Genomic DNA, 16,467 nt, shown 5'->3' with positions numbered 1-16,467 from the left:
AAGATAAATGATCTCATACTATATTATCCCTTTAACAAAAGTCAATTATTTAACATCACTCATTTTTATAATTCAATTTCATGAATTCTATTGAAAAATGCATCATGTGTTTTGATGCACTAGAACCAAACCCGACTTGACTTGATCCTCGAATCCATAGTACTAAACAAACCCGACTTTACTTGATCCTCGAGTCCATAGTTCTAAACAACTCGCGGCTAACTTGCGCATGATACTGAAAATCCACCTATTTGTTCTAAGAACTATTAACCTTGGATCACGTTTTGGATTTCTAGATCGGAAATCTGAATCGGCGTCAAAATTTGGTTCAAAAAATTATAGAATGTATAATCGGGAAGGGCTGGATGTGTGGGACTTAAGCTCAAAGAATCTGATGTGAATGGGCAATTCCTGTTGCTGGGTTTCAAAGCCCTGATAAAACTCTCAACCATCCATTCGTAAGATTGGTTTTTGGAAAATAAACAAATAAATTCCTATATTTATTTTGGGTAAATTAAGAAACATTTATCAAGGAAAATCTATCACTTTTACAAGAAAGTAGGGCATTTAGGGCTTGCTTCCAAAGTGCGATAATGAAGAAGCTAAACCTAGCTCTTATGTCAAGGGTTTTAAAAAATGTCGACCTGCATTGGAATCATTTGATCCAAACCGATAGGGATATGGTTCCCACCTTGTATTAAAAACGGTTCGGTTCTATTAAGAACCAAAAGATTCGGCTCGGCCTCGTTTTTTTTTTTTAGGTTTTGTTTGTCTAGTTATCTCAACAAATATTGTTGATGAGAATTGATGAGGATTCAATTCACTGACGGTCTTTACTCTTTTTGGGATTGGAGTTCGGCTAGGATTGGAGACCGGACAACTGAACTGCATTTTTAAACATAGAAAATGGTTTGATAGTGCTGTAACCCTATTAAAATAAATAAGGGAAAATATATCTATACTTTTTTTTTTTAGGTTTTATTTCACAATAGATCAAAGGTTTTAAAATATATATTGAGACATAAAAATTGTAAATTTTATTTATTCTAACCCCTTGAGCTAATTTAAACCTGGTTTTTAGGCTAAACAAATAAAAAAAGACATATTTTTTAAAAGCCATTCTCCCAAAATTCTAGAGAGAGATAAAAGATTCATGAAGGTGAGAGGTTATCGGGAGGAGAGAGAGATGTTTGGAAAAACATTGGAGGAGAGAGACATATGAAGAGAGAGAAAGAGAGAAATTTAAAGCATATGAGTGAAGAGAGAGAAATGATTGAGTTTAGAAAAAATAGAGGCATGAAGAGAGAGAAAGAGATAAGTTCAAGGTATATAAATAAAGAGAGAGAAATGATTGGATTTAAAAAAAACATGTCTTTATCATACTTGTTTAAGTTAAAGAATAATTTTAAAGTGACAACGGGTTAGAAGATATTTTTTTAAAAAATTGAGTTTATCAATAAATAAAACCTAAAAATAGAGAGTATGGAGATATTTTTCCAATAAATAAAGTTTGGCATCATTTCTAAAAAAATTACAATTCAAGCATTGAAAAACCCCCTTGGCATCTATCATCTCCATTTGAACATATTAGTTGTAAAAAAATATTAAGCTCTAAAAATCATGTATATTGTAACAAATTATGTAGAAAGTTCATGACACCCTAAAATTAAGTGTTCATAGAACCGTAAGATTTGTATCAATTTTTTAATTTCAAATTTTATTATTAATGTTGAAAATTAATTTTGATTCATCATGAAGATTTTCATCGTTGAAAGTGCATGTTAGGTTACATTCACTATACACCCTTGTAGACTCTGATTCTCTTTCATAATAAAAGAGTCTCCTTGTATAATTCCTTGATTAAAGCCCGCAAATGCAATAAAAGAGAACCCCAAAAGAGTCCAAGATAGAGAAGAACATTTTAGGGTAGTTTATAAAAATAAAAAAATAAAAAAATAAAAAAATAAAAAATTCCACACTTTTTATGCAACTTATTGCAATCTATTTTTTTATGTCACTTTTTTCTCCAAAAACAAATTTTCTATATAAATAACCTTAAGCAAAAAGCTCATTTTTTTTAGCCGAAACTGTTATTTCTGTCCACAAAAATCATTTCGACCAAATTTTACATTGACTTTTTAGACCCAAGAGAACATTGCCAAAGAGCACTATCGCATTGCCGGACTTTTTTACAAAACTAAATAGCGGAGGGCGTGCGAGTAACATCTATCACCGGACCGGATCGCCCTTTTTAACAAAACTAAATAGCGGAAGGCGTTGTCCTGGAATCGAATAACATCGATCACCGGACCGGATCGCCCTATCCAACTGACAGACAGCAAACATTTACTGCGGTACTGCCCTTTATAGAGCGTTCTACTCCTGCATTCATATTGTACGGAGCAAATACGCAATGTCGAAGCCCTATTTTGGCAGTAGAAAGGAGAGAGATCATATGGCAGTATAAAGGAGAGAGATGAGAGGGTAAAATAAAGATAAAGGAGGGTAGTTTAGGTATTTTTTTTATTTTTTATTTGGCTGACGGTATTTGTAGATAGTGGATTTTGGAGAAAAATTTGAGAAAAAAACTGACGTTGGGTGTAAGTTGAGTAGAACTGTAGCCTTGGCCTGCTTTTCTTTTCTTCTTCTTCTTCCCTTCTTTCCTTCTTCTTCTTTTTTTTTTTTTTTTTTTTTTTTTTTTTTTTTTTTTTTTTTTTGTAATTTTCCCAATTTTATAACGCTCTCTCTATGGCTGTCTAGGATCCGTCTGCAGCTCTCTCTGCAGAGCTTAGAGTGATTAACCATGGCGGCGCTTTCTCAGAAACAGGCGGACATACAAATGATGCTTGCCGCTGATGTCCATTTAGGTACTAAGAACTGTGATTTTCAGATGGAAAGATATGTCTTCAAGAGAAGAACTGATGGTAAGTCTTTTCTCTATCGCATAGTAGTTTTTGTTTTGTCGTCTTTTCTCTATCCCAGTAGTTTTTGTTTTATCATTTAGAGATTGTTTTACTGTTCATATGTAGCATTTCTAACTTCCATTGAGAGTTTACGTCCGGATTCGAGGGTTTTAGGATTTTGTATTGAATTAGGGTTTTCTGTCTTCTTATGTGGTGTCTCAGTTAGAATTAGTGAGTTATTTGTGAGTTCTGGGTCCATTTAGGAATAGTTCTTCACATTGTTGGGTTACACTAGTTTAAAGACTTTATGAATGATCTGGTTTTTTTTGGATGTGCTGAATATGTTGTTCTATTTAGTTTGTAGTTTCATGCTATCTTGTTCTATTTAGATCGTAGTTTCATGCTGATAGAGTTAAATATATTTGCTTTAGGGTTTTCAGTTTAGATTAAGGCTTTTGGGTTTATATCATGTTTGCAGTGCAGCTAGTGTTACCATTCAGGAAAAAAAGAAGACCAGATTTTATTGCAAAATGAAGTGTTTGTCTTATAGACCCTCCTTTTGTTTATCCTCATGTTTTTTGTTTAACATACCAAAGTCTGCGACTTTTATATTTTTGTTTAACTACTTTTGATTTAACTACACGTTTTTGTTGATATCCGTGATTCATGCGTTGAGGTAGGGCAATATTTAAACAATCGAATTCTTAAATGATGAGATGAATGGCTTGAGGTGTTCTATTGAAGAACATTAGCAACATGATTTTTGAAGTCCGAAAGACGCCTATTTCAATAATTAAGTTCCTAAAATCTCATCATTTTGGTTTTATTTTTTAGGAGATTGGTTTGGCATTTCTTTTTTTCTTTTTTTTTGGATAATTTCACAGTTCATATTATGGGTTTTTGGTTCCAGGTTAGGTTTATGTCTCCTATCAGATTTGGGCGAAATATTTCAAAAATTGAGTTCTTAAATGATGAGATGAATGGCTCGAGGTGTTTTATTTAAGAACATTAGCAACATGATTTTTGAAGTCTAAAAGACACTTATTTCAATAATCAAGTTCCTAAAAACTCATCATTTTGGTTTTAGTTTTTAGGAGATTGGTTTGGCATTTATTTTTTGGATAATTTCACAGTTCATATTATGGGTTTTTGGTTTCAGGTTAGGTTTATGTCTCCTATCAGATTTGGGCATTGATCTCTCTCTCTCTCTCTCTCATTCACTCACTCTTCTAAATTCTTGCACTAGGAATTCCTCTGATTTGATTTATCAACTGGGATCAGGATTTGTCAGTTGAGATTAGATCTTCCTGGTTCAGAAATTACTTGTTATGTTTGCATCACATGCATTGGACATTGCATTCATTTTATAGATTATTAACATACGGAGGGATTTGAATTTCATACCAGGTCTATCATTTCATGTAACTTGTTAACTTCACAATTTTACAACTCTTTGTTCAATTTTTATAGAGGTTTTTGTATGGGTGTTCCGCAATTGGTTTTGTGTATTTGAGTTATATTGTTTGGGAGTTCCATTGTGGATATCATATGTATATTGTGTCATGAAGTAATTTGACTGGCAAATCTTATAAGATGTGGTGCGAGAAAGTTGCTTGTGTTGGAGGCAGGGGCTGGGAAGGTTAAAAATGCAGGGCTGATAAAAAATCTGATTGAAATCTCTAAAAAGAAGTTAAAAAAATCTGATCAATGGGCTTCATGGATGTGGACAAGACAATAGATATATTAGTAGATACTCTTTAGGGGATGCGGATTATTGGGGTTGGGTGGAACAAGGATAATGTAGTACTTTGAGGGATTTTTTCTGAATGTGCTGGTCAGGTTATGCAGAAAAACATGATAATTCATATTAGAAAAAAATAAAAATTAAACACTTCATTAGACTTGGGAAGCACTGTTTAGGATCCCTAGGTGGTCAACTGGAATAAACTGCGGTAGAAATAGTGCCCTCGGATGGCTAGAGGTTCAGGGCCCCTCAGTGGCCTTTCATAAAAGTAATACTTTTGAGAAGTTGAAATCCTGAAGTCATAATATGGATTATAAATGCTTTGAAAGGAAAATCCTTCTTCCAAAACGTTGTAGCTTCAATGATTTGCTCTTACTATTGTTATGTATCCGAAAATATATTATAAATCTTGGTAAGTCATGGGAGAAATTCCAGATGGCTGCAAGAGTCATAGTTGCTAATGAAAGCCCTCTGGATAGTATTGTTCAGAGTGTGCGACCTTATGGAAAGAAAACCCTATTACCCAAAAATTCTTGTAGCTTCAATGTTATGCATCTTACTAGTTTGTTATTTATTAGGAATTTATATTATAAATCTCGGTAAGACATGGGAGTAACTCCAGATGGCTGCGAGAGTCATAGTCGCTATTGAAAACCCTCAGGATATCATTGTTCAGAGCGCGAGGCCCTACGGACAGAGAGCTGTGTTGAAGTTTGCCCACTATGTTGGAGCTCATCCTATTGCAGGGAGACACACTCCTGGAACCTTCACAAATCTGCTTCAGACTTCATATAGTGAGCCTCGCCTTCTTATCTTGACAGATCCCAGGACTGATCACCAGGTAAATCCTTTCTGTTATGTCCTTTTTTTGAAGCAGGGAGGAAGGGTGGGATCGTTTCGTTTCTGGTTAGTGGGGTTCCCATGTAGAGAGAGTACTGCTCTCTTTTTGGTTTGTGGGTTTCCCATATAGAGAGACTATTGGATTTATTTTCTGTATTATGGAGTTCCAATCTTGGTTGGGATATTACACATGCATAACTTGCAGACTCCCTAAATCCATATGTTACCCTCAAGAAGGCCATTCTTATGGGACTTGTTTGACTTCAAACTTTGGGGATGGTCATAAAAAAGCCATATGAACAATTTCAGAAAAGAAAAAAAGAGATGTTTTAGTAGATCTAACCCTGGATCTGACAGTGTACCAAGATGGATGGTTGTCCTTTATCCTATTTTCTCTCGTCTTGGAAAACTACGATCTTCTTTTTCTTTGAGATATGTGTGCAAAAATTTGGGTTTAAAACAACACCCCTAACATGTATATTTTAGCTAGCAAACATAGGGAATATGAAGAGGGTGGCAAATGTAATATTGTTTGCACGTGCTCACACACACATATTTGGGTTCCATTCTTGAGAGAGAGGGGGTTTGCGGGGAGAGAGATGAAGATTGCAATGATGAGGCTTTTCTCTGTACTATTTGTCTCCTCATTGTTTGCTGTTGAATTATCTGACAGCCTATCAAGGAGGCTGCCCCGGATTCATCAATGCGTTTATGTTGATATTGGCATTCCAGCAAATAACAAGGGAAAGCACAGCATCGGCTGTCTCTTTTGGTTGTTGGCAAGAATGGTTCTGCAGATGAGGGGTACCATTCTTCCAGGGGCAAAAGCGGGAAGTCATGGTAAGTTCAGGAAACACAGCTTTGTTCTTTCTGGCAGTTATTATTTAAGATCCTGCATAACTATTGTTTTTTGTCTCCTTTGAAAAATGTCTAGAAAACAATGTTGTCCATCTAAGCCAATCCAGTACTCAAACATTAGTGTGATGCACAGCACTTTAGGTTAAGTTCTGAAGATATTTTTGGAGGTTGAAAGAACAAGTCTTTCTTGAACCAAAAAAGCATGGAAGTATTCTGTATCCTTGCAGCCTTCCAGATCTGCATTCATACTGTCATGTTCAATGTTAATTTTTAAATTATTTTCAGCTTTATTTGATTAATACTAACATATTAGTGTGATGTATTCTGATGAACTATGAAGCAAAGAAAGGAACTGTATTCTAATGAAGGAGAGGAGAGAAAATTCAACAGTGACTGGTGGACAGATGGATTTGTTAGTTTTTAGGTGGAAGACATGATTCTATCTGAAATGGTATTGCAATACAGGTGGCTTAGCATGGTATTGTTTATCTATTGTCTTGTTAATCAATTAAGCTAGCTAGCATATTTTTTTCTTTGGTCGCTTTCCTTTGCAATAGTTCTCCAGTTGGCTTCATTTACTTGCAAGAGTGGCAAATACCTAGATAGTTAAGGAAGATTGAGAAGTGATGCTTAACTATAACAAGAAGAAGCAACTACTGCAATAGGTGAGTAATGAATGGGAGGAATGGGGTTCTAGGACTCTTAACTCGAGGATCAGCAAGCAGTTCTGTCTTGAAGAAGGGGAATGTAAAGGTTGACTGCATCTGTGCAGATGTTTGTTTTCAGGAAAGAGGGTTTGGTGATAAGATGAAGGTGTCGGTTAAAGATTGGCATTTTAAAGGTTGCCAAACCCAGATTTACTCTGAGTTTTGCTCATCTGTTAAGGCTGTAACACGAAGTTACAGTTTGGACAGCAAGTGTGCTTGGAAAGGAAAATCAGAAAAGCGAGTACCGTATGGAAGTTTTTCTCATAAAATGAGAATTCTAATCTCCGCCTCGCTAGCGACCGTGATTAATTCCTAACTAAGGTAGTGGCAACCTTGGTTATAATGTAACATAGGTTGTCTATTTCTGAAGGAGTCGATGGATGTGTGAATCGGCCTTTTTAATTTTGGCTAGTTGTCAGAGTGCAACTTTGGTTGACAGGAGGCTGCAAGTCATTGTGTCCTGTTAGGATTAAAGGACCTTGGCATCAATTTTCTTGATCTTCAATAAAGAGGTGGCATATTGGAAAAAGCCTTGGGTAAGAGTTTTCTATCGACCTGGGTTTTTCATGATGCCCTATATTAATTCATAATCATAATAGCTGATGCGCTGTTCGTGACATGGGAGAATGTCTAACCTACAAGGATCTATGTGGAGGTTGATGAGGAAAGATAGGAAGTAGGAAGGCTAGAAAAGGGTAGGGGCAGGTCTAGTACGGCACCTGTTAGGAGATGCGAGTTGGTTCAAGTGGAAGGTTAAAAAAGAGTAAGAGGTAGGCCCAAAAGGATATAGTTGAAATTAGTGATAAAAAATATGGGGATTTATGGCCTCATTGAGGGTATGGCCCTTGATAGAGCAGAATGGCGGACCAGGATTCATATAACCGGCCTCAAATAGGTAAAGGCTCTGATGACGATGATGATGGATATTACAAATATTCCCATTATTTTGTAAATCCAGTGGTTGTCATTATTCATGGTATTTTTACAGAACATACTTTCCTTAGTACTCTGAGTTTTCTACTTCATTTTACAAAGCTAATTTTTGAGAAAATCGATTTTTCCTTGATCATAAATGTGAGTAAAGTTTTTAGGGAACTTGTTTTTATACCATTGTTTTTGGCATTAACACCTAAGGATATAAGTGAATTTCTGTCTTAACACGTGTTTTTTTTGGTATTTCTATTACTGTTATGAATGTACTTATATGTGCCCTTATATGTTTCTGGATATTTCTTTAGCAAAACCAGACTTTCACTAACCCATAGAAATCACCTCTCCAAATAATTCCTGATAAATGAGACCCTATTTTGTAGGGAGGGCAATATTTTTTTGAGAACATAATTATAAGTGGTGCTTAAGCTTGAGATATTGGAGATGGGAACATGAGGGGTTAGATGGGTGCTCATCGTTTATAATACTGCTTTGTGTATATACAGGTTGATCTCTTCAGTTATTCATGGTATTTTTAAAGAACATACTTTCCTTAGTACTCTGAGTTTTCTACTTCATTTTACAAAGCTAATTTTTGAGAAAATCGATTTTTCCTTGAACGTAAATGTGAGTAAAGTTTTTAGGGAACTTGTTTTTATACCATTGTTTTCGGCATTAACACCTAAGGATATAAGTGGATTTCTGTCTTAACACGTGTTTTTTTTGGTATTTCTATTACTGTTATGAATGTACTTATATGTGCCCTTATATGTTTCTGGATATTTCTTTAGCAAAACCAGACTTTCACTAACCCATAGAAATCACCTCTCCAAATAATTCCTGATAAATGAGACGCTATTTTGGAGGGAGGGCAATATTTTTTTGAGAACATAATTATAAGTGGTGCTTAAGTTTGAGACATTGGAGATGGGAACATGAGGGGTTAGATGGGTGCTCATCTTTTATAATACTGCTTTGTGTATATACAGGTTGATCTCTTCTGTTATAGAGAACCTGAGGAAGCAAAAGAACAGGAAGAAGAGGAGGTTGCTCATGCCCTTGACTATGGGCCCCTGCTTATACCGGAGAGTTAGCTGGGGAGCAATGGCCCACCGCCCAAATCAGCGATGCTCAGTGGGGTGTAGAAGTGGTCACTGCACCTTCTGTTCCTACTATTCCTGCCGAGAGTGGGGCACTCCTACTGGTAACCCTATATCCCTTATGGTTCCATATTTCTTGTGGTTGCTTATGAACCATTTTCATGCAAATTGATCATGTGTTCTGAAGCTTTCAAATAACTGAAGCTTTCAAATAACTTACCAAATAAAAGCTTTATCCAATCGGTAAAAAAAAAAGAGCTATAAAAAATCTTGGGTATTTGTTTGTTTTAGCCATAAGAATAAATTTGAGTTATCTTTTTCCCTTTCAAATCTCCTCTTTCTTATGACTGTCAGGAACCAGAATATCCATCAACTCGAGGATCCCACTTGTGGGAGCCGAATGGCCTTGTATCGGTGATCTTTTTTTTTGTTTGAATTGTTGGGAAGTGTTGGTGTTTGCAAGAAAAGGCTCTAGTTATCAAGCAGGAAAATAATTAATGATCAGAAAAAAGAAAAAGTAAGGGTCTAGCTGACCTCCTTTTCATCTCTCTGATTCTGCATGCATTAATAAAACTATGTAAAGTAATGCTTATATTTGTGCACCTTGCTGGGTTGTTGTCGTTTAAGAATTAGGTTTGACTAACCTTAGGTTCCTTTATCTTTTAATGAATCCTGGAAAATCAATGCTTGAATCTGTTCAAAATTTTGGTTTTTGTTGGAGGTATTGCTTTTAAAGAAGGAAAAAGTTTATATAAGGTTGCGACTTTAAAATGTAGAATTAAAGATGCACCTAAAAAATCTATCGGAAAATATTGTTTTAATGTTGAAAAACCCTCTAATTGATCATCATCTCAACATCTAGATATACGCATATAAAAGGTTTCTATACTTCCCCTACAGCATAGAAGAACTATCCTCCCCCTACCATCCAGCCGTCTAATTTTGATCAAGAGAGCCACTCACCGTTTGATTTTAGATCCGACGTCTCAAAGTATTTTATTTTTAGTTTTTTTTATACAAATTGTATGAATATGAAATTTGGTATGTGCCATTTTCTCATTGGGGTGCACCTATAAAAAATATTAAAAATAATTTTTTGATAAAATATAATGACCAAAATACCCCTTGAAACTTTCAGGGGTATTTTGGTCATTTTATTTTATTGGAAATATTTTATTTTTATATTTTTTGCTAGTGCGAGTTTAATAGAGGATTGGACGTCCAAAATTTGGTGACAAAATAGTTTATAGAAAAAAAAATTAAAAATAAAATGGTATAGAGACGTGACATTGTGATTGGGGGAAATCTTAGCCCTCCATTCAAAATGGAGGGTTGGATAAGGGGAAGCATATAAGTTTTATGCTGTAGGGGAAGCATAGAAAGCTTGCCCTATAAAAAAAAATAGATTTTTGAATTCCAGAAATAGTGCATCTTGCAACACATTATCTTAGACCGTCTATTTTCAAGATTTTCATATGATTATAGATCTACTTGATTTTGAACATTTTTGGAGTTTAAAATTTTATAATTAGATATAAAAATAAATTTTCAGGTAATCCTAAGAATGTTTGACACCAAAATTACATTTTATGATACAATTTGGAGGTGTGCTTTAATTGGATTGTTTAAAGTTGCAACCTCACAAAAACCGCACCCTTTAAAGAATTAGCTTTAGCTCAACTTTGGAATTAGCTTTAGCTCAACTTTGTGCGAACCGTATGATATATATATATATGCAAGAACCGAATTCCTTATTTTTTTCCCCTTCAAATTGTTGCAGGTGTTGTGGCTGATGGATGGGATTCTGCTCCTGCACCCCCAACCCCCACCAATACCTGTTATTGGAGTGGATCTTCGGGTTGGGGGGACCCTGTCGCTTAGGAGCTTAGTTAAGTGAGTTTAAATTTATGATAGGAAATATGGTCTTTTCCATCAATGAGCACGTATTGTGTGCTACATTTTTGAAATGATTTTGTAGGGGAGATGTAAAATCTTTCTATATATGATGAGCTCGGTTCCTTTTCCTCCACTTTTTTGTTTCTTTTTGAAAGGTTCATCTTGGATTGTTCTGTTGAGGTTGTGAAAACAAGTAGATATTGGATTGTTCTGTTGAGTTTGTGAAAACTAGCATATCTACTTAAATGAAAAATGTTTGATTAATTGTTTGGGAAAATATTTTCATACCTCTTATTTTTAGGTTTCATTCTTAGTAGATCGAAGGTTTCAAAACTTATCTTGAAACATAAAATTGTAGATAGTATATTTTCTAACTCCATATAATAACTTTATCCACTTTAAACTTTTATTTTTAGCCCAAACAAATCTGAGATTAATTTGACTTTTCCAAACTCTAATTTATCTCTATGTTCCCCAGACTTCTCTCATTCTCTCTCTTCTCCGTGACTCCCCTAACCCCTTCTCTTTCTCTCTCTGTATTTTCCCCACATGCTCTCTCTCTCTTTCAACCTCTCTCTCTCTCTCTCCCCATGTTTTCCAATCTCTCACTCTTACCCCAAACCACAGAGCTCCATTAGAGAGCAAGCTTATCCACATAGTTATTCCCCTGACACTGATTATTACCATTAATTTATGTCTCTAAATGATGGGAAATGAAATAGAGAGCTCGAACCAGTGGGTAACTTGTTATGTATATATGTCAAATGGGATGCCTTAAATAGAGGGCTTCAAGACATGATTTTCCACTTGTTATTCTTCACTGAAAAGGCCGGTATCATTGGGTTGAGGACCATCAAGCACTCGCCCATGACTGATAGCATCATACTCAGAAGCTAATGTAGTGGAGTCTAATTTTATTTCAGTAGAACCTGTCAAATCTGGCGATCCAGCAGGTTCATTTTCATTTCTCTCAATGGGACCTTGATGCATCCTCACCAGTCTCCCTCTTGATTAGTTATGATATATACCGCAGCCAATGATTTGTCCTTTGGATATATCTTCCAAAACAACCTCTTTTTCGGCATCAGGTGCAATGAAAGCTCAACAGCAGGGGAAGGTTTCATTTTCTTGTATCTTGTAGAGAGGAAGGGAATGAGATTGAATATAATCATGGTAGTGTTGTAGAAAGAGAAAAGGAGGTGGTAAGCAGGGGAAGGTTTCATTGTCTTGTATCTTGTAGAGAGAAAGGGAATGAGATTTGAGTATAATCATGGTAGTGTTGTAGAAAGAGAAAAGGAGAGAAAGGGAATGAGATTTGAGTATAATCATGGTAGTGTTGTAGAAAGAGAAAAGGAGAGAAAGGGAATGAGATTTGAGTATAATCATGGTAGTGTTGTAGAAAGAGAAAAGGAGTTGGTAAGCTTTGAAGGTGCCAAACTCAAGGTGGTGGTAAGCTTTGAAGGTGCCAAACTCAAGGGGTTTGGGTGAGAGAGAGAGGGTTTGGGTGAGAGAGAGAGAGTTTGGGTGAAAGAGAAGAGAATGTCAAGTCGCAACCGCGTTTGGGTGAGAGAGGAACAGGAGTGAGAGAGAGTTCGGGTGAAAGAGAATGAGAATATCAAGTCGCAACCGATTCGTTGAGTTTGGGTGAACGAGGAGAGTATCAAGTCTCAACCGGGTTTGAGTGAGAGAGGAACAGTCGAGAGAGAGAGAGAGTTTGGGTGAAAGAGAAGAGAATATAAAGTTGCAATCCGATTCGAACGAGTCAGCACGGAAATCGATCTCCGTACGCACGGATTTAGAGAAGAACTTGGGTACCTAAAATTTGTTTAGCATCCCTAGATTTGGTAACTCACCTATATATCTGCCCACGTTTTTTTACATGCGTACAGGGGCATCTATTACACAAGAATTTATAAAAAACAAATATTCTTCTTTTGATACGGGAAGATTCTCACAAAAAATCAATAAAACAAAGTAATTGAATATATATTGTTATAGAAGCCACTAAAATCACATCAAGCGACATTGCGGTGTTGTTTGACACTTCTGATTCTTTGATGGACGTTTAGAGTTCGAACCTTTAAGGCGCGCCAAAATTTTTCTAAAACAATAGAAATATAAAAAATAGAAGGGAAAAAAAATTCTAGAAAAATAGAAAAAATAAAAATAAAAAAGAAAAGAGAGTTTTCTAGAAAAGTAAAAATATAAAAAATAGAAAGAAAAAAATATTCTAGAAAAATAGAAAAAATAAAAATAGAAAAGAAAAGAGAGCGACACAAAAAGTTCTAGAAAAATAAAAGATAAAAAATAATAATTTTTTTAAGATAAATAAAGCAATTTTTTTTTATTTTTCGTGTAAAAAAATACGAGTCAATATAACAAATATTTATTGCTAAAAAATAAAACAAAATGTATAAAAAAACAAAAGATACTTTGGCAACATCATTTTATTATATTTCTTGTAAAAAAAAAAAATGATAATACAATAAGAAAAAAAAAATATAATACATCTTCTTTTTTTGTCAAAAAAAATAAAAGATAATCAACAAATATCATATTTTTCTTGTAAAAAAAAATAAAAGATAGCACAATAAGTATTTCTTGTCAATAAAATAAAAAATATTTCTTAATAAAACCTAGAAATAAATGGTCTAATTACATTTTAATTTTTATAACATGATGATCCTTAACATAAATTTAATAATATTAATTTAAAGATAAGATTCATAAAATGAAGCCATTTGAAATCTCTCTATCAACAACAATCTCATCCATTAATTTTATTTTAAAAACTTAAAAAATTAAAATTTTGAAAAATAAATTATTTTAAAATTAAGAAACATTCTAATAATTTCTACTTTAACAACTAAATATTTTATTTTATTTATTAATTTTTATATTATAAATCATGTAATATACTATTTTTATTATAGTTATCCATGATACATTTTAAATTAGATAATATTATAAAATATTTTAAATTTATTATTATTAATATAATAAAATAATTATAAAATATAAACCAACAATTTTAATTTCAGTATATAGTATTATAGTTAGTTAAGTCGTAATAATTTAAATTTTTTTAACGGATAAGGGTTTTTTGTCAATTCGCGTAGCCAATTTTTCATCGATTTAGTCAACTTTTTATTGTAGTCCATATATGATTATATACTTAATCGATGATAATCCTATGATTTTTTTTTGTTTGATGTAAATTTAATAGTCAACATGAGTTCACACAAAAAAAAAAAATCTCAATATTTATAAATCGATGAAAAAAAATTAATAATGTAATACCCCTATTTCTTATTAGATTCCTAAAAAACAACATTTATAATAAATTTTAATAAATTTTTTAGATTTTTTTACAGCTTAATCCGATTGATTCTCGATCCAAATCGTCAATTCACCGATCCAAATCGATTTTCGAGATGCCCGATCCCGATGCACCGATCCATTTTTTAAACATGGTTTGAACTAAAAACATAACTAAAAACATAGTTAAAATAGATAAAATTAATCTAAAGAGTCAGAAGATATCTCAAATTCCTATGCCTCTAAATAGGTTTTAAAACCTTAAACGTTAAAAAAATAAAACTTAAAAAAATATCTCCATACTCCTTATTTTTAAATTTCAATTTTTTTAAATGTCAATATTTTTAAATTTCATTTCATAATAGACCTAAAGTTTTAAATGATATCTTGAGACATAAAAATTATAATATATATTTTTTTAATCTTTTAAATTAATTTAAACCTATTTTTTTAGATCAAACAAATCTAAAAAACATATCTTTTTTAAAACCCATCATCCCAAACTTTTAATAAAAAAAAAAAAAAAAAGAAAAAGAAAACCTTCATGGAGATGAGACTTCATGGAGATGAGAAATTACCGAAAAGAAAGAGGCATTTGAAAAAACAAAGATGAGCCAGTGTGAGAAATTTGAGTTATATATAAGTGAAGAAAGAAAAAAAGAGTTTAAAAAAAACATATCTTTTTTCGCATTTGTTTTAATTAAAAATTAAGTTTTTGAAAAAAGTATTCATAAGCCCCTATCTAAGAGTAGCAAATGTTAGCAGTTTCAGAAAAAAAAAAAAAAACAAAAAACAAAAAACAACAAAAACATAACATGGTCCCTATCTTGGCAATGTCAGAGCAGAAGCACATTATTTGTAATTAAGATATGTTAGTTCGTGTGTGCATCAGATGCTATACCCTTTCTAACCTTTTCCTTTGACAAAACATACACAGTCAGGTCCTCACCCTTTTTGCACAAGGTCACATTCACTGGTTGAATCAAGAGTTGGTGTTAATGGCTGCACTCATAATCTAGAGGTTGCGTTAATGGCTGCACTCGAGTCCATTGATTTTTCTTGGAACTTTGCATCAACCTTGCCGCCTGATTTCGCATCTGACAGGATTGATTGCGAGCTCCGTGTATTTGAGATGAATGGTTTTCCGGAGGAGGACATTAATTTGCTCACGTATTCCAACATTTGGATATCAGACTAAATTCTTGTGATTTCTGATGGCAAGTGGTAACTGAGGGCATCTGATGTTTCATCACTGGTATAAGAAAATTATAATATGAAACAATTTATCTCTATTAAAAAGAGGTCATAATTATTTCTAGCTAGTAGTAGATGAGAAATTATCTATCAAAAAATCGGCATTTTTTATTTTATTTTTGGCACCTATTTAGTCTAGCCAATGGATTTGTTGATATTAGACGGAAAAGAGCATCCGTGATGCGAAAGTGTTAATGAGGAATTCATGTTACCAAAAAAAGCAAATTCATTGGAGGTTGCCTTTAATGGGAAACCGTACGGTGAAAATGAATGGTACATCTTTTCACAAGATTTATGCAATTGATTCTCATATCTTCCTTCCACATTTGTCTTCTGTAACATTTTTTAATTTAAAAAAAAAACTTGAACCCTAGTAACTTCCAATTATCAAGGTTCCAATTTTTTGCAATAGAAATGACGCACTTTTTAACCTTCTTATTTCTTATAAATAAGAAAAATATGGTGTTAAGACGTCACGGTTCAAAAAAATTTCTGAACTTCTTTGGTCAATGAAATATAAAAAACCACCGATTTTGAGTTTGGTCAATGAAATTGATAAAACCACCGAATCCGCATAAAAAAAAGATTAATCGTAACCACCTTGTAGCAAAAATGATTTTATCTCATCACATGCCACCCAATTCAAAAAAAAAAAAAAAACATAAAAAAGCTTATTTAGCTTCCTCCTTGTAAATTAGGATACTTACTTTGCATTAGCTTCCTCATTGTAAATTAGCCTCAATGTATGCCCCAAATCCAAAAAAGCAATTCTTGTATATAGTTAAAACCTCAGGCTGGTAAAAAAAAAAACAAAACAAATGGACAACTTACAACAAATGTCATTTTTGAGGTCCCTTGTGTACATCTCGATTATATCAACATACCATATCCTTAACACCACACAATTTGTGCACACT

General features: G+C 33.6%; 1 pseudogene across 1 annotated transcript; it reads left to right on the top strand.

Moving 5' to 3' along the window:
* The first annotated feature begins 2,564 nt into the window (after positions 1–2,564).
* Positions 2,565–11,111, top strand: LOC105420322 (small ribosomal subunit protein uS2-like; annotated as a pseudogene). Its single transcript, XR_016054972.1, has 6 exons — positions 2,565–2,604; positions 2,761–2,924; positions 5,226–5,488; positions 6,161–6,327; positions 8,972–9,186; positions 10,863–11,111. The product of XR_016054972.1 is annotated as a small ribosomal subunit protein uS2-like (transcript).
* Positions 11,112–16,467: the final 5,356 nt, after the last annotated feature.

This window comes from Amborella trichopoda, chromosome 4, assembly GCF_054954075.1.
Source record: "Amborella trichopoda isolate Santa Cruz 75 chromosome 4, AtrichopodaSantaCruz75HAP2 v2.0, whole genome shotgun sequence".
In the NCBI taxonomy this organism is placed as follows: domain Eukaryota; kingdom Viridiplantae; phylum Streptophyta; class Magnoliopsida; order Amborellales; family Amborellaceae; genus Amborella; species Amborella trichopoda.
The sequence above is the reverse complement of the archived record's forward strand: the minus strand, read 5'-3'. Positions and strand labels throughout refer to the sequence as shown.